General features: G+C 40.2%; 2 pseudogenes across 1 annotated transcript; both read right to left on the bottom strand.

Moving 5' to 3' along the window:
- Positions 1-5143: 5143 nt before the first annotated feature.
- LOC112633377 lies at positions 5144-10443 on the bottom strand (annotated as a pseudogene).
- Positions 10444-17630: 7187 nt separating this feature from the next.
- On the bottom strand, positions 17631-19312 carry LOC112613313 (annotated as a pseudogene). The gene has a single exon (XR_003116940.1). The product of XR_003116940.1 is annotated as a T-complex protein 1 subunit alpha pseudogene (transcript).
- Between the last annotated feature and the right edge of the window lie 379 nt (positions 19313-19691).

Here is a 19691-nt window from a genome sequence, read left to right as displayed (position 1 = left end):
AGTGCCTCCAAGGAGAGCTGCTGAGGACTCCTACATGCTCCCCCTTTCTTATTTTTTTGATCCACCCCAGGACTCGCTCTATTACCCCATTTGCCTAATAAAATAGAATGCATCTTTCAAAAGTCTGCTAAACTACAATATGGTGCCATGAGAATTGCTAAAATGAAAAGAAAAAATATTGTTTGCAAGGAAATGGAGCAACCAGAACCCTCATAGACTGCGACTGGGAGTGTAAGTTAGTACGACCACTTTGGAAAACTATTTGGAAGTATCTATACATCTTAATATACCATAAGAACAAACAATTGCACTCCTGGGTATACATTCAACAAAAATGCATACATACATTCATTAAAGCACATGTACTAGAATTTCATAGCAGAACTATTTGTAACAGTCAGAGACTAAAAATGTCCACCAAACAGTAGGTATGGAGGAATGAATGCATGCATATTCTGACAATGGAATATCATACAACGAGACTGATCTTTACTCATATCTAATAATATAGATGAATGTCACAGACATAATGTTTGTTGAAAGAAGCCAAACAGAAAAGTGTACATATTGTGCCATTCCTGTTATACAAGGCACTAGTTGCAGGCATCACTGCTATATGCTGTTTAAAGTCAGATAGGTCTTACTTTTGGTGGACAGTAACTAGGAAGAAAACTAAGGGATCTTTCTAGGCACCTGGCTTACATGGTATGTTCAACTTCTCAAATTTTATTAAGTGGTACATTTACTATACGTGTATATTACATTTCAATCAACCTTTAAAACTAAACTCAATTAAAGCATTCCTCTGGTTTCCTAACCACTCTCCAGGATAAAATTGATTATCCTTTCTTGGTACTTAACTTTATCTTGTGCAGCCTCTGTTATGCCATATGTAATAATGTATTATCAATATGCCTTCTCTTCTCTTCTAAACTATGAATTCCTTGAAAACTATGGTATTTCTCATTCATTTGAATGTCCAAAGCTTAGCCCATAGTAGTAACTAGAAAATGTGTAAATGTTTGCTGAGTTGAATCAATGAATGAGTTTCTTCTTTTGCAATCACTTCATGCCTGGTCATTTCAACAAACATTTGATCAATAAATACTTGTATGTGATAGACCCTGTGTTAGGTGTTTGGAATAAAAAGATTTTAAAACACAGTTCTTAAACAAGCACAAACAAATGCTAGTCAGACAGTCAGAGTCTAAGAGTTTTAAATTTAAAAAAAAAAAAACAGAAAAAAGGAAAATTCAAGGACTTTCTTTTTACCAGTTGGGAAAAAAAAAAAAAACACATAAAAAAACTACATCTGCTGACTTCCTTGGCCATCCAATGGCATTCCCCTTCCTCTCCTTACTATTTTCACATATTTCAGCATATTGGTTTACACTTTTCCGGGATTATTTTCCTTCATGTTTCCTTCTCATGTTTATTTTCCTTCATGCTTCCTTCTTAGGATGCTCTATCTATCCTAAACCTTATACTTTCTTAAACCACTGGCCTTTAAGGGCAGGTCTGCTAAGATAATGTTTCTAATCTTTCCATTTCAGGACACATAGAGAAAATGATGTTATTTGTACTGCACATTAGGGCAAATGGGAGAGGCTACTTGAGGCCAAAGGTGAACAGCCCACATGTTCCCTGATGCTCCAGGTCCTGCCTGGGCTCAAAGGATTAAGAAGTCAACATCTTGTTCTCTGCACACCAGTATTTTATACAAAACATAGTGAGAAGCTTGTTGATCTAAGGACATTGATCTGATTATATGACCATAGGGTCAATATCTACTATCATATTGTCCACCCTTGCTATGATGGCCACACAGGCCAGCAGCCATACTGCCAGTCATTACCCTTGGCCTCTCCCCATTCCAACTAGCCAGCTGATAACACAGACTCAGTTCAGATTCTACCCTTGGAGAGAGAACTATATCTATCTCCTTTGTTTGGAGGCTTTTTTAAAAGTGTCTATTGACAGGTGAAGAATATATGCCCATGAAACAGACACCTTTTCTCGGAAATCTCCTGGCTTCCCACTCTCCTGGACTGTGCCTAATGGAATGAGAGCTGTCAGGACCAAAGTTGCACCTCAGAAGTTGTTTGTCTGACAAGTCACTGCTGACTGTTGCAGAAAAGCCTTTCAAACATTTCCTCCCACTACATGTGGGTTGCAATAGCTAAGCATGTTGTTAAAATAAATATGACAATTTTGAAGAACAAGGACTGCCTTCAAAAGGGATATGGTTAATTCCACTTACCATGCTTGATCTATATTTACCAAAGAGAGCTAGAAATCCTGAGACTAGCTGTGAAGATCCAACCAGCTTGTTGCTTTCATGACTTTGGCTTTTACTGTTGAATTACAAAAGGTGGATAGCTGGGGATAGCAGACTTAGCTATGGTACTGCAAGTGACAGAAACAGGAAGATGTCCAAAGAAATAGAGAAGAACTTAAACAAGAAGCTAAACTGAGGGGCCCTTTGTGGAAAAGAAACTTCAGGGCAGGACTCACTGGGTGGGCAAGGAACCCATTTGTGAGAAATTAGGTGGTGGAAGGGAAGTAATAACCCACATAAATTATTAAAGTCATCATGTGAGCAAGAACAAGGCTGCAAGAAAAGGTGCAAGGCAACACATACCTACGCTATGCATTGCTGATAGGCAAAGGGAGCATTTCAGACGGGCTGCCAAGATGAGGTGCCTGAACAGCCCTGTGATGGAAAATGGGCAGAGAAACTGAAGGGATTAGCCAAACTAACCATGGGACAACAGTCCTGGAAAGATAGAGAGATGAAGAAAATTATGTGTACTAGGACTCATCTCGTGCAGCTTACTGAATGTGGTTACAAGGAATAATTTGATAACTTCTTGTGAAGGAGGAAGTGGGAGGTGAAATCCCCTTAAAAGCATGCTTGAATAACACCAGATGTTTGTTAAACTGCCTTTTAAAATAGGTGGGTCCAGATGACTGCAGGGGTTTTGATCTGCTGAGTGAGTCTACAAATTTGGACCAGAGCAGAATTGCTTGGGATGACAGAGAAGCAGCAGAGCTCTGCTGTAGAGACCCCGCCTTTCTGCCCTTTTGTCACACATCACTGAGCCACCCTTCTTCATGAGTATGACCAACAACTTATAGGTGGGAGGATCATCTGAAGTCAGGACTTCAAGACCAGAATGGCCAACATGGTGAAACACCATCTCTACTAAAAATACAAAAATTAGCTGGGCGTGGTGGCATGTGCCTGTAACCCCAGCTACTCAGGAGGCTGAAACAGGAGAATCACTTGAACCTGGAAGGCAGAGGTTGCAGTGAGCCAAGATTGCACCACTGCACTCTAGCCTGGGTGACAGAGCAAGACTCCATCTCAAAAAAAAAAGAATGCATAGGTACCACTTTCTTTTCCAAACAAATAGATAACAAAAGTTTAATTGTTAAAAGGATGGTTGAGACACATATTTACCATGTGACCAGAGGACTGATTCTTACTTTCCTTGGGTCTACGGACTCACTGTTGTGAATTTGATTAAGCTACAAACCTACTCATCAGAAAACTGGCCCCAAAAGCAAAAGTTTACATATAATTTCTGGAGATTCACAAATACTCCAAAATCTATTTAAGGATCCTAAATTAAAAGCTCTAACTATAGAAAGATTTGACATGCCTAGTGGCTAGGTAGCTATGACAATTCATGCTGGATATCTGGATACAATCCTAGAACTCTATCTTGATCAGTTCTAAGAGGGCCATATAAAGGAATTCCTCTAATATGTGGTGAACATGTCCATTAGCACTCTTGGAGTATCTTCTCATATACCATGAGGAAATTCAGTCTTCTTGGTCTTAATTTCTATGTAAGCATGAGAATGGCAAATAAGTTAAATACTAAATTACTAGTTTTATCTTAGCATCAATACATTCATGTTCTATTTAGAAAAGCAATTTTGAGAGTTTATAACAAAGAAAGTCTTTGTTAACAGGTATCAGGGAACCCGCCCCCAATATTTCAATGTAGGTTCTATTTTCCATAAGTGTCAGCTGGCTGAGAAATAAAGAGAAAGAGTACAAAGAGGAATTTTGCAGCTAGGCCTCTGGGGGTGACATCACATATCAGTAGGACCGTGATGCCCACCTGAGCCACAAAACCAGCAAGTTTTTATGAAGGATTTTAAAAGAGTAGGGGGTGTACGAACAGGGAGTAGGTCACAAAGATCATATGCTTCAAAGGACAAAAGGCAGACCGAAGATCACACGCTTCTGAGGAAACAGGACAAGGGCAAAATCAGAAGTACTGATAAGGGTCTATGTTCAGCTGTGCACGTATTGTCTTGACAAACATCTTAAACAACAGAAAACAAGGTTCGAGAGCAGAGAACCAGTGTGGTCACAAATTTACCAGGGTGGAGTTTTTTCCCCACCCTAATAAGCCTGAGGGTACTGCAGGAGACAAGGGCATATTTCAGTCCTTATCTCAACCACATAAGACAGACACTCCCAGAGCAGCTGTTTATAGACCTCCCCCCCAGGAATGCATTCCTTCTCCAGGGTATTAATTATTACTATTCCTTGCTAGGAAAAGAATTTAGCAATATCTTCCCTACTTGCAAGTCCGTTTATAGGCTCTCTGCAAGAAGAAAAATATGGCTCTATTTTGCCTGACCCCGCAGGCAGTCAGACCTTATGGTTGTCTTCCCTTGTTCCCTGAAAATCGCTATTATTCTGTTCTTTTTCAAGGTGCACTGATTTCATATTGTTCAAACACACATGTTTTACAATCAATTTGTACAGTTAACACAATTATCACAATGGTCCTGAGGTGACATACATCCTCAGCTTATGAAGATGACAGGATTAAGAGATTAAAATAAGACAGGCATAAGAAATTATAAAAGTATTATTTGGGAACTGATAAATGTCCATGAAATCTTGACAATTTATATTTCTCTGTCGTGGCTCCAGCCGGTCCCTCAGTTCAGGGTCCCTGACTTCCCGCAACAAAGAGGCTGTTAAGGAAAGTTTCAGTGCTTTCTTTTTTAAAAAAATTGCTTTATTGACTTCAGTAGTAAATTTATAAAAGGTTACCATGGCTTCATCTAGTTGAAATTATGATTCACATCAACATGATAACAATGTGTGTACAGTTCATGTTGCACTCATACTATATGCCTTCTTATTTGTGGTCCAGAAGAATGGCTGTTGCTCTTTCCTTCTTCATCCAGAGTCTTTTTGGTAGCTTTTAATTCTTTCTTCTACTTCTTTACCTTTCTCCAGCTCAGTTTGGTATTTTCAAACTTTAGTTATTTGGTTGCCTTTTGCCTCCATCTTTTCCACTAATGCCTCCAATTCACATACTAAATTGTCTTTCAGTTCAACAGTTGGCAACTCCTGGGTAAGTTTTGCAAGCCGCTGATGATTACAGCTCCTGTGTCCAAATTCATCTGTAAACTCTGTAAGACTTCTGACAACTCCTCATTAATGCTGTCAGAGGAGGGAGGTATTACTGACAACTTCTTACTTTTAACACTCATGAAGATACTTGCTTTGCCAAGGGAACACTAATGACCGATCGTTGCACAAAGCTTTACTGTGTTTCTTCATTAGATGCAATGCAAGACAGGCTGAACACTGGCTGCCACAGCATAGCTAAGACTTGTGGACTTCCCAGCTACAAACGGCACATCACCCAAGCATAATCTATAATGTACTGGTGCACCAAAATAGTTCCTAGAACTTAGTTTTTCTTGTGGTTTTGACTTTTTTAAAAATTCTTCTTGCACTGGGAAAATGTGGACTTGCCTTATCTTCAATGATAAGTCTATTTGTTTCTAGACCAGTCTGTAACTTAGCTGCCTTAGTTTGTACGTGTTTCCTTTCCTGTTCTTCTTCAGAGAGTTTTGCTTCCAACTCTTACATTTTTCTTTCTGCTAGGGCCTGCACTGTGGAAAGTTTGTTATACTCCCATTCAAAAAGATCCAATTTTTCAAGTTGGCTGCAAACATGTCTTTGATTGTGTTGCCATTCTCTTTCTAGGGAAACCTGTTACTCTAAGACAGATGTCTTCTCCATTTCTGCATGCTTTATCATATTTCACATGTATTCCAATTGTTTTTCTAAAAGAGTACATTTATTTTCTGCAGTTATCAACTGAGATATCAATTCTTGATTGTGCTTTGATTCTTCATTCTTTGAATTCTCCCTTTCCTGTATATCTTCATCCAGTACTTTCTTGGATTCAACTGTTTCTCTAGACAAGGTTTTTACACTTTATTCTTCTGGAATCCTTTCAAGTTCCAAGCATCAAATCTTACTTTGAAGATTCTTAAGAGCAGAAAATGTATCTCTGCTGTTGCTTTCTAGATAGGCAAGTATAGTCTTATTTGGGGAGTGTCATAGATGACTATTAAGGAAAGGCTTATCAGATGGATATACTACATATGGAGATGGAGAATGCTGAACTGTACTTCCTTGAGGCCTTGATGATTCAGCTAAGATGTTCGAGAACTAAGAACCAGAAGCAGCAGAGACCAACGCCACCCACGGAGCCTCCACAGGTCCGAGACAGTCTGAGTTCTCATACTCTCCTTCACAACTCAGGAGCTGCCCACCAGGGGTGATCCTAAGCTGAACCCCTGATGGAAAAGGGGAAAGGTGCTAGTGCTGGGCTTAGAAAACCCTGCCACACACTGGTGCCACTTTCTTAGTCTGTTGGGGACAACCACGTAACTCAATCTGGCCTTAATCATAAATTTTGTGACCATGTGAAAGCCAACCATTTTTTGAAGGACAATTTGGTAATAAATAACAGACATTTTTAAACCCAAAGCCTTTGATATAGAAATTTAATTCCTAGGAATCTGATGTCCAGAAACACTCATAAATGTGTACAAAGATATTTTTATGGATTTCAGTTTAGCATTGTTTATAATAAGAAAAGAATAAAAATATCCTAAATGTCTATCTATAGGGGATTAATTTAATTATACTAGATCTATATTTTGCATTTCTTAAGAAGAATAGATATATATATATATATGTACTGATGTGGAAAGGGGTTCATAACATATTGTTCAAAGAAAAAGAAAAAAGTAAGTATTTTATCATCTTGTTTTTGTTATAAGTTAATTTTTTAACTGTAAATGGATATACTTGTACATATATGTAGGGGTGTATGTGTATATATACATTTATATATATATTCACAGATGTAAATTTGTATATGCATAGAAAAAGTGTGAAGAAAAAAACTCACACCAAATAATAAGCAATGGTTTCCTCTGGTAAACTGGATGGTATTTTTGCTATGTTACTTCTGTATTATAATTTTTAAATAATTTGAACTACCTTTGTAATTTTAAAAATCAACAAAAATACTTCTTAAGGGAGCTGAAACTTGTTGCACATATTTTGTTATCCAATCAGGATTGCATTACAATTAAACTAATTATATTGCTTTAAAGTGTAAGAAAACTGTGTTTGGTATTCTTCAGTCTCTCCCACTCTACAACAAATATAGGGAAATGGGAACATCACATCACTATTATACCACTAATTGTTCAAGGGGATCTAAATGTCATATCAGGCAGGGCTGTAGTCAAGTTTATACAAGTTGCTATTTTAATTACACAATTTTAAGAAAAAAGAATATAAAATTATCAATATAAAATCAGGTATAAGGCTAAATATTTAAAAAAAGAAATCACAAAAAAGTAAGTTCAAGAAAGCTAACAAGCCAGGCATAATAGCTCATGCCTCTAACCCCAGCTACTTGGGAGGCTGAGCCCAGGTACTGAGGCTGCAATGAGTTATGATGGCACTGCTGCACTCCAGCCTGGGAAACAGTGTGAGACCCTGTCTCAGAAAAAAAAACAGAAAAAAAGGAATGCATCATTCTCAGGTGAGAAGTCACTTGGCAAAAAAGAAAAAAAAAAACACAAGAAAGCCAACAAACACAACAATGACATAATCCAGAAAAATATCAACTTTTATTGAAGTTGTTATTTTCAGAATACATTTCTATAATACTATTTTCTTACACTTTTTGGCTAGATGCTCTTTAACAAGAATTTTGTAATGTCATTTTCTACAGAGGAAACATTATTTAGTGTTTAGCACAATTTATGGAAATATGTTTTTTATTATTGTCTGTCTCAAAAGGCTTTTTTGTGCTTCAAAATTCATTATTGCTAATGATATGTAAAATGTTTAGGATCATTGTCCTATAATGAGGGGAAATTCTATTAAATGTCTTTCATATATCAACTGTAAAATTTCAGGGCACTTCAAGTTTCTTGTAGAGTGAGTAATTTTAAATGATCATTCATTAACTGATTTGTCATCAATGTCCTCATTGTAGTAGCACTTTGTGAGTTTTAGATTATTTTTTGTTTGTATGTCGTGTCAAATCAGCAAGAAATTTATTTTCCAGTTATGTTTGAATAATTAATTCCTCTTAATTAATTTAATCATCAAACAAGCTAAGAGTTGATCATTACTTCTGATGAAATTTACCTCTTTCTGTTAATGACATAATGGGGTTTTAGGTAAAATAAATGTTTGGGGGTATGATCTGTATGATATTTCATATGGAACCACCAAACTTTGTCAGGACAAGATTCATCAAATACACTAAGATCTTTCATAGCATATTGGTATGCATAAGATATGCAAGTTTACACATATATAGACTCCTTATTTGTAATACTGCTTAAGATTTATGTCTTTTACAGGCAATAACAAATGCTGGCAAAGATGTGGAGAAAAGAGAATGTTTGTACACTGTTAGTGGGAACGTAAATTAGTAAAAACATTATGGAAAACAGTTCCTCAAAAAACTAAAAATAGAGCTACCATATTTTTGGATCCAGCAATCCAAGTCCTAGTATACACCCAAAAGAAAGGAAATCAGTATATTGAAGAGATATCTGCACCCCCATGTTTATTACAGCACCGTTCATGATAGCCAAGATTTGGAAGCCACCTAGTGTCTATCAACAGATGAATGGATAAAGAAAATGTGGTATTAATACATATCCACATGGAGAACTATTTGGCCATAAAAAAGAATGAAATCCTGTCTTTTGCAACAAGATAGACAGAAGTGAAATAAGCCAGGCACAGAAAGACAAACATGGCATGTTCTCACTTATCTATGGGAGCAAAAAGTTAAAATAATTGAATTCATGGAGATAAGAGAGTGGAAGGATGGTTACCAGAGACTGGGGAGGGAAGTTCAGGGGCAGGGGCTGAAGGAGAAAATCGCCATTCTCTTATGTCAGGAATTTATTCTTTAGGCAGCATATATAGTTATACTGTATCATATACTTTTCAAAGAAAATTGTATCAAATCAAATTTATGCAAATTCTTGTGTTTATAGGACATATATATATTTTAATTTTTGAGTTTCAATTTTTGTGGGTACATATTAAGTGTATATATTTATGGGTTGCATGAGATATTTTGATACAGACATACAGTTCATAATAATCACATCAGGGTAAATAGGGTATCCATTATCTCAAGCATTTATCCTTTGTGTTTCAAACAATCCAAATATACTCCTAAAAGTGCTCACTTCCAACCCTACCAACAGAAAGGACTTTTGACAGAGGAGAAGTTGTAGTGTTAAGAGTCAGGGGTTTTATAGGGGTAAAAATAACTTCTTTTTGAAAATTTTGTGATAACATAAGATCATGTGAACCCACTGCCAGTGTCCCTCTAAGAAGCTCATGCCATGAAGGACCCTGAAGTTCAAGCTTCTTTAACTTCATGGAAAACCTGCCTCTGAACATAAGACCCTGCTTAGGAGGACACTCAGGGAAAAAGATCATCAGAACTGTCTAACAATTCCCCAATGGAACAAAACCCTAATGTGGCCTATGAGGTCCTGCCTCCTTCACCTACACCTGTCTCTATAGCATCTCAGACTGACAGGTGAAGCCAGCTGGACTTGCTGGGTCAAGTGGGGACTTGGGGAACTTCTCTGTCTTACAAGAGTATTGTAAAATGCACCAATCAGCACTCTGTAGCTAGCAAGGGGATTGTAAAATGCACCAATCAGTGCTCTGTAAAATGCACCAATCAGTGCTCTGTAAAACGCACCAATCAGCAGGATCCTAAAAGTAGACAATCGCAGGGAGGATTGAAAAAAGGCACTCTGATAGGACAAAAATGGAATACGGGAAGGGACAAATAAGGGAATAAAAGTTGGCCACTCCCATTCAGCAGTGGCAACTCACTCAGGTCCCCTTCCACACCGTAGAAACTTTGTTCTTTCACTCTTCACAATAAACTTTGCTAACACTCACTCTTTGGGTTCATGCCATCTTTAAGAGTTGTAACACTCACTGCAAAGTTCCGTGGTTCCATTCTTGAAGTCAGCGAGACCACAAACCCACCAGGAGGAACCAACTCCAGACACATCATTCGTCCAGAATGTCACCATGCGGTGAGTACCGTTGGACCACTTTCACTTGCTATTCTGTCCCATTTTTCCTTAGAATTCGGGAGCTAAATACCAGGCACCTGTTGGCCAGTTAAAAGTGACTAGTGCAGCTGCCAGACTAAAGACACGGTTTCAGGCTTTCTGGGAAAGAGCTCTCTAACAACCGCTGACTCTTCAGAGTTGGGAGTGTTGGTTTGCCTGGAAACAGCTTCCACTTTCCCTGTACTTCTGGGCTGAGCTGAGGGTCGACAGAGAGGAAAACCATACAGCTCCAGGGTCCTAACAACAAGTTGGTTGACCCTGCAGCCATGAGCAGAACTCTCGAAGTTATGTCACCCAAGCAAGACTAGCCCATCTATCCTATCTATCCTGACCCTTGCCTCCTGGGTCCTAATGCCTGTCAAATAAACTTCCTCCCACCTCTCTTCTCCGAGGCTAGTCCTGTTTCTAAAAACCACACTCTGTCCCTGGTGCTCTTCTAGTTTATCCTATCAGAATGATTTCTAGTATAAATTTCAGGACTCTGTTCCCTTCTTTAGGCACCTGGGCTCACCAATCAGAAAGACATAATTATTGCCCAAAGCCCCATCGGGACAGGGGACTATCTTATCTGGAATTTTAGGATTCCTCCTCAGACTAGCAGGCCTAACAAAGGCTATTTCTGAAGTTAGGATATGGGGAGCCTCAGAAATTACAGACTTCAAAATTGGGAGGGATATCTTTCCCATTTATATGATGAGAAGTAAGGACAAAAGGCATCACTCTTCCCACCCTGGAGATCCCTTCCATCCCTCAGGGTATGGCCCTCTACTCCATTTTGAGGCATATCATCTTTATAGGAAAAGTGTAAGGTCCCAATACTAACAGGAGAAAAGGCTTAGGACTCTAACAGGTTTTCAAGAATGCGTCAGTAAGGGCCACTAAATCTGACATTTCTTGGTCCTCTTTGTGGTCTAAGAGGAAAGGCAAGGGTGCAGGTTTTCAAGAATGTATCAGTAAGGGCCACTAAATCTGACTTTCCTCAGTCCTCTTTGTGGTCTAGGAGGAAAACTAGTGTTTCTGCTGCTGCTTCAGTTAGCGCAACTATTCTGAACAGCAGGGTCCAGGGACTGTTATGAGTTCTTGGGTGGGGGGAAAAAACAGACCAAAACCATGGGTGGTTTTGTCTTGCACATGGGAAACACTCAAGCATCAACAGGCTCACCCCTGAAATGCATCCTAAGCAATTGGGACCAATTCAACTCACAAACCCTGAAAAAGAAGTGGCTTATTTTTTTCTGCAATACAACCTGGCCCCAACATTCTCTCTCTCTGATGGGGAAAAATGGCCACCTGAGGGAAGTATAAATTAAAATACTATCCTGCAGCTTGACCTTTTCTGTAAGAGGGAAGGCAAATGGAGTGAAATATCTTATGTCCAAGCTTTCTTTTCATTGAAGGAAAATACACAACTATGCAAAGCTTGCAGTTTACATTCCACAAAAGGACCTCTCAGCTTACCCCCATATCCTAGCCTCCCTATAACTCCCCTTCCTATTAATGATGAGCCTCCTCTAATCTCCCCCACCCAGAAGGAAACAAGCAAAGAAATCTCCAAGGGACCACAAAAAACCCCAGGCTATCAGTTATGTCCCCTTCAAGCTATAGGAGAAGGGGAATTTAGCCCAAGCCGGGTACATATGCCCTTCTCCCTCTCTGATTTAAAGCAGATTAAGGTAGACCTGGGGAAGTTTTCAGATGATCCTGATAGGTATACAGATGTCCTACAGGGTCTAGGGCAAACCTTCTACCTCACTTGGAGAATTGTCATACTATTCTTAGGTCAAACCCTGGCCTTTAATGAAAAGAATGCAGCTTTAGCTGAAGCCTGAGAGTTTGGAGATACCCGGTATCTTAGTCAAGTAAATGATAGAATGACAGCTGAAGAAAGGGACAAATTCCCTACCAGTAAGCAAGCCATCCCCAGTATGGATCCCCACTGGGACCTCAACTCAGATCATGGGGACTGGAGTCATAAACATCTGCTGACTTGTGTTCTAGCAGGACAAAGGAGAATCAGGAAAAAGTCCATTAATTATTCAATGATGTCCACCATAACTCAGGGAAAGGAAGAAAATCCTTCTGCCTTCCTCGAGTGGCTATGGGAGGCCTTAAGAAAATATACTTCCCTGTCACCCAACTCCCTTGAGGGTCAATTGATCCTAAAAGTTTATCACCCAATCAGCCACAGATATCAGGAGAAAGCTCCAAAAGCGAGCCCTGATCCCTGAACAAAATCTGGAGACATTATTAAACCCGGCAAACTTGGTGTTCTGTAATAGGGTCCAAGAGGAACAGGCCCAAAAGGAAAAGTGAGATGAGAGAAAGGCCGCAGCCTTAGTCATGGCCCTCAGACAAGCAAACCTTGGTGGTTCAGAGAGGACAGAAAATGGAGCAGGCCAATCACCCGGTAGGGCTTGTTATCAATGTGGTTTACAAGGACACTTTAAAAAAGATTGTCCAATGAGAAACAAGATGCTCCCTCGTCCATGTCTGCTGTGCCGAGGCAATCACTGGAAGACGCACTGCCCCAGAGTGCAAAGGTTCTCTGGGCCAGAAGCCCACAACCATATGATCCAACGACAGGACTGAGGATGCCTGGGGCAAGCACCAGTTCATGTCATCACCCTTACTGAGCCCCAGGTATATTTAACCATTGAGGGCCAGGAAATTGACTTCCTCCTGGACACTGGCACAGCCTTCTCCTGTCCCAGACGACTGTCCTCAAGGTCTGCTACTATCCAAGGAATCCTGGTACAGCCTGTAACCACATATTTCTCCCACCTCCTCAGTTGTAATTGGGAGACTTTGCTCTTTTCACATGTCTTTCTTGTTATGCCTGAAAGTCCCACACCCTTATGGGGGAGGGATATATTAGCCAAAGCTGGAGCTATTATCTACATGAATATGGGGGAAAAGTTACCCATTTGTACTCCCCTGCTTAAGGAGGGAATCAACCCTGAAGTCTGGTCATTGGAAGGACAATTTGGAAGGGCAAAAAATGCCCATCCAGTCCAAGTCAGGCTAAAAGACTCCATTAGTGTAATTACACCCTACAACTTCAAGCCCCAGCTGATCATAGTAACTTCTGAGTCACTCAAACAGCTCCATTCAGATGGCTTGTCTGCTTCTCAGGGCCTCCAAAAATCATCACCTCCTCCCTGCTTAACAAACAGTCCAGGTTTTGTAATGGCAAACATACTCCATGCATGACCATTCACCCATGGACACCCCCTGCAGCAGCGTCCCCACCACTACTGAATGCCTCCTCACGCCCTCTCTCAATCACTCTCAAATGGTTCCTAGTAGATACAAAACGATTTTTTCTCCAATGGGAAAATAGAACACAGGAAGCCACTCAGTTTTCTCCCAGCACCCCTTTCCAGCCGCTCACTGAAGCTACCTCGGCAAGCACTCTAGGAGTATGGGAAAATGAAAACAACAAACTCACACACCTTTTTAACATACACAACCAGTTCTGTCTATCCAGCCAAGGTATATTCTTCTTATGTGGAACTTCAACTTATATCTGCCTCCCCACTAACTGGACAGGCACCTGCACCTTAGTTTTTCTAAGTCCTAACATTAACATTGTCCAAGGAGATCAGGCCCTATCAGTACCCCTCAAAGCTCAAGTCCGTCAGCACAGAGACATACAACTAATACCCCTACTTATAGGGTTAGGAATGGCTACTGCTACAGGAACTGGAATAGCCAGTTTATCTACTTCATTATCCTGCTACCACACACTCTCAAAGGATTTCTCAGACAATTTGCGAGAAATAACGAAATCTATCCTTACTCAACAATCCCAAATAGACTCTTTGGCAGCAGTGACTCCAAAACAGCTAAGGCCTAGACCTCCTCATTACTAAGAAAGGAGGACTCTGCACCTTCTTAGTGAAAGTGTTGTTTTTACTCTAACCAGTCAGGGATAGTATGAGATGCCACCCGGCATTTACAGGAAAAGGCTTTTGAAATCAGACAACGCCTTTCAACTCTTATACCAACCTCTGGAGTCAGGCAACATGGCTTCTCGCCTTTCTAGTTCCTGTGACATCCACCTTGCTATTACTCGCCTTCAGACTCTGTATTTTTAACCTCCTTGTCAAATGTGTTTCCTCTAGGATCAAGGCCATCAAGCTACAGATGGTCTTACAAATGGAACTCCAAATGAGCTCAACTCACAACTTCTACCAAGGACCCCTGGACCGACCCACTTTCACTGACCTAAAGAGTTCCCCTCTGGTGGACACTAAAATTGCAGGGCCCCTTCTTCACCCCTATCCAACAGGAAGTAGCTAGAGCAGTCATCACCCAATTCCCAACAGCAGTTGGGGTGTCCTGTTTAGAGAGGGGATTGAGAGGTGAAGCCAGCTGGGCTTCTGGGTCAGGTGGGGACTTGGAGAACTTTTCTGTCTAGCTAAAGGATTGTAAACACACCAATCAGCACTCTGTGTCTAGCTAAAAGTTTGTAAACGCACCAATCAGCACTCTGTAAAATGGACCAATCAGCGCTCTGTAAAATGGACCAATCAGCAGGATGTGGGTGGGGCCAAATAAGGGAATAAAAGCTGGTCACCCAAGCCAGCAGTGGCAACCTGCTCATGCAAAGGTCTGCGGCTTCACTCCTGAAGTCAAGCTAGACCACAAACCCACCGGAAGGAACTCCGGATACATCTGAAGGAACAAACTCCGGACATACCATCTTTAAGAACTGTAACACTCACCATGAGGGTCTGCGGCTTCATTCTTGAAGTCAGTGAGACCAAGAACCCACCGGAAGGAACCAATTCCAGACACATTAGGAGAAATACCTAATGTAGATGACGGGTTGATCGGTGCAGCAAACCACCATGGCCAGTGTATACCTACCTATGTAACAAACCTGCATGTTCTGCACCTCTACCCCAGAAATTAAAGTATAATTTTTAAAAAATACCATGAGAAAGAAAAGTCTTCCCCAGATGATTCCAGTGTGCAGCTAGAACTAGGACCTTTAACCTACAGTGTTCCTCTTCAAATACCTGACTGATTCCTATTCTTTTTCACATCCCACAGTGATCAGCATTTCCTAAGGTGGACCTTTCCCTGCCTGCCTGGACTACGTCATATCTACCATATCACCTACATTCTAAGAGATTTACTGTTTTCACACAAACAAAAAAAAAGGTGTCTCAAAACTAAGAAGTGAGTAGCTGAAATTCTGCATCTTTGCAGAACAAAATCAACGGCAATTAGCTTTTTAAAAAACAAACTTGAGCTCTGGTACTCTGCTTGGGATCTCTTTTTGACACTGTTTCATGCCTTCATCTTAGTTATCCCCAAAATAGGTTGGGGGATGAAATCTTGTCATTCCAATTAGGTGCAGGAGGTCAGGAGTGGGGGGAACTAATTAGCTGCTAGTGAGTAGAAACCAAGGATGTAACTAAACATCTTACAATGTTGCTAAACACCTTACAGCCCCTGCCACAAGGAAGAATTCTTTGCCCAAAATAGTAATCAAGTGCTGAGGTTGAAAAACTCTATCTACTTAAATAAAAGTGCATGTGTTCAGTGCAGAGAAATAGGACTTTACATCAGTAATGTTTATTGAGTAGAGGTAGTAGACCAACCAAATTTTGTGAATAGCTTCTTCAGTGAGGTATCATTTAAACCCAGATCCATTAACATTTTTAAAATTTTACTTTATCACACTTAAACAAAAAGGAGAGCAAAAAGGAAAAAGCTGCTTTTTCTGTCTGTGGTTTGTATAGCTTGGCCTTCATTCATTCACACTATTGAAGATTACCTCATTTCCTTTTCAGATTCTGGAAAGAGACACTGTGGTTTTGGGAATAACCATTTGAACATTAAACCAGTTATTCACAGGAAGAATAGAACAATGATCTGAATAAGAAAATCTCGAATTCCCACAGAGAATTAAGCAATTTAATCATACTGTAGATTACTTTTTTTCAGATCAACGGTGTTAAAACAGATGCTTAAAAGAGGCAACTTATGGAGAAAACCAGAGAATGGGACCACAGGGGCAGAGATTCAAGTCCTCATTCAATCATTTCCCAGCTATGTCATCATGAGCATGTTATTTACCCCTTCAGAACTGTTTCCAATTGTATAAAATGAGGATCAAAATGCCTACCCCTCAGGACTAATTTGAGGATTTAATGAGGTGATATTAATAAATCAACTGGCACACAGTAGAAAGATAACAAGTGACAACTTATGTTATTATCCTCATCATCATCATGACCATCATCATCAACTTCTTTACCCCCCATTTTCTGGTAGGCGTGGGGATACTAGCCACTTCATGTAAGTCAAAGTGAGAAGAAAATGAGTTGATGCATTTGACACTGCTTACACATAACTGGCTTTCAGTACATTCATTCATTGAATAAATATTGCATGCTAAAGGGTGTGAGGAACTGCTCCATCAGTGTAAAGATCAGCAAATATCCCTACCTGGTGATACTTACATTTTAGAAGGAGATAGAAAATAAATGATAACACAATAAATAAAGTAGCATATTAGAAGATGATAAGCACTGTGGAAAAAAATAAAAAATACAGTAGAGTAAATGAGATCAGGAGAAGCAGGTCAAGGTTAGCCCCACTAAAAATAAACATTTGTGTATGTTAGCGGGAGAACAAAGGTTGTTAAAGGTATTCCCAAGAGCAGTAAACAGTATTGCTCTCACCTTCTTAGAGTTACTATAGTAGCTCTAAAGCAAAAAAACACATTTATTTTATAAACAGCACCGAATTCTAGGAACCATCCTTGCCCTCACCCACCACATGATTCCCTTCATGACCCTGATCCCCTCTTCCAGCAGCAGAGCATATGTAGTGGTCTTCCCTCAAAGGTACACAAACCAGTGGTGTTCCCTGACAATCTACTAAGGAGTCTGGAAGTGCTCTGGCAAATTTAGAGAAAAAAGCGATGGAACAAATTTTTAATATACAACTGACAGAAATGTTGCCATATTCTTTTTTTCAAATGTTCCAACAAGATGCATATACAATATAAGGGCTGCACATGTCATGTCACTGCTACTAACAATCAATCAACTGAGACCCATTTTTTTCTCATGAATATGTTCTTATATTTATGTGCTACTACTTACCTATGTTAAATATAATTTTTTTTACAGCTTGTTGTACTTTAATGTGTAATACTTAACTCAAGGTACAAGACAATTGCATTTAACATTGTTATAAATAAAAGAGACATCAGATCAATCATTAAGGGCTCCAGAGTGAACAGCATCTTCATAACTTCCATGTTTATCATCTTTACTTTCTGGATATAATTTAATAAGATCATCAATTCGAAGAATGGTAATTGCAGCTTCTGTTGCAAATTTCAAACGCTTAACTGTAACTATGGGTGGTTCAAACACCCTTGCTTGTTTGTTGTCTCAAGGTTTATCATTGCTCAAATCAAGACCAATCCATTTAGATTTTTACATTCTGGGTTAATCTGAGCCTCATTATGAAAAGCTCTTAATTTTGCAATCAGATCTGTGGAGTCCTGGGCAGCATTAACTGCTAGTGTATTGGGAATAACAAGAAGTGATCTTACAAACTCTGCAATAGCAAGCTGTTCCCGAGACCCCATGCTGGTTGCATAGTTTTCAAGGTATATGGAAAGGGTTGCTTCTACAGCATCTCCTCTGGGAACCACGGATTTTGACTCCAAAACTCTCTTCACTACACAAAGTGTATCATGTAAAGAGCGTTCCATCTCATCACACATGAAATCATTTGCCCCACGTAAGATAATCGATGCAGATGTATGAGCCTTGGTGTTTCTGATTAAGATCAGCTCAATCTCACAAATTCTCTCCTGTACCACTTCTTCTGCCTGTCCCAACATTGCAGCTTCAAAAGTTTCTTCACCTTCCAAATTGGCCAGGGTTGACAGAATAGTTGCTCCAGAAGCTTTCGCAAGGCGTTTAAGCTCCCTTTTTAAAACTCTTCTAACTGCCATAGCACCAGCCTCCACAAAATACTTCAGACACATATCATCAATTCCACCAGTGGTTAGAATAACATTGGCACCAGTCGCTAGGATCTTCTGAATTCTCTCCTTGGTGATATCTGATTATCTCTGTCTAATTTGGTCCAGTTTTTCAGGGTCTGTAATGACTACCTGTACACCAAGCTTCGTTTTTGTTTTTTGCAGGCTAAAGTCAAGGCAAGCAATTTTTGCATTTACGATTCTCTTGGGCATGCCCTGGGATCCCACCACACAGTTGAGGGCATAGCCACTCTCTGTTTGACTTCTCCCATGGGTTTTCAAAATATTAACAGAATTGACTGGATAGCGGGGCTGGCCTCTTGTGTCTGTGTATTTAATAGCAAGTACAGCATCTACTATCATGTTAGCAAAGAAATCACCATTTATTCCAATGATTTTGGAAGACATGGATGTCTTAGCAGCATTAATCAGGCAATCTCTTCCCAGTTCGTCTCTGTTAACAATTAGGTTTTCATTGATATAACGCACTGCTTCCTTGCAAGCAAGTCGATAGCCACTAATAACTGATGTGGGGTGAATTTTCTGTCTGACTAATTCATCTGCATTTTTTAGGAGTTCTGCGGCAATAATAACCACTGACGTAGTTCCATCTCCAACTTCTTTGTCTTGCAGATCAGCCAGCTCACAAAGAACTTTAGCTGCAGGATGTTCAACTTCCAGTAACTTCAGGATGGTTGCACCATCGTTAGTAATGGTTACATCACCAATATCATCCACAAGCATTTTATCCAAGCCAACTGGACCAAGAGAACTTTTTACAATATTGGCAATGGAAGCTGCAGCCATAATAGGAGTCTAAATGGGGCGGACACTGTGGCTCACACCTGTAATCCCGACACTGAGATGCCGAGGCAGGAGGACAGCTTGATGCCAGGAGTTCGAGAACCCCTTGGGCAACACAGCGAAACCCATTTCATTCTGGTAGCGGATCGCTTCCCCAGTGCTGCGGTCACGGTACACGCACAAAGCCCCTCCATCTTCCCGGCAGTGATACACATCGAATTCTGCTCACACCGCGAGCAACCAGTATCGCGGCCCCTGGCCGATCACGGCAGTGGCTGCGACGGCCTGGAGCGTACCCGAGCGATGCCCCCGGAGCTGCTGGGTAACACCGCCCTACCCACTTCCCGGCTGCCCTGGCCTGAAATATAAATTTTTATTATTT

The sequence above is a fragment of the Theropithecus gelada genome, chromosome 1 (genome assembly GCF_003255815.1).
Source record: "Theropithecus gelada isolate Dixy chromosome 1, Tgel_1.0, whole genome shotgun sequence".
Taxonomy (NCBI): Eukaryota; Metazoa; Chordata; class Mammalia; order Primates; family Cercopithecidae; genus Theropithecus; species Theropithecus gelada.
Note: the sequence above shows the minus strand (reverse complement) of the source record. Positions and strands in the feature narration are given on the sequence as shown.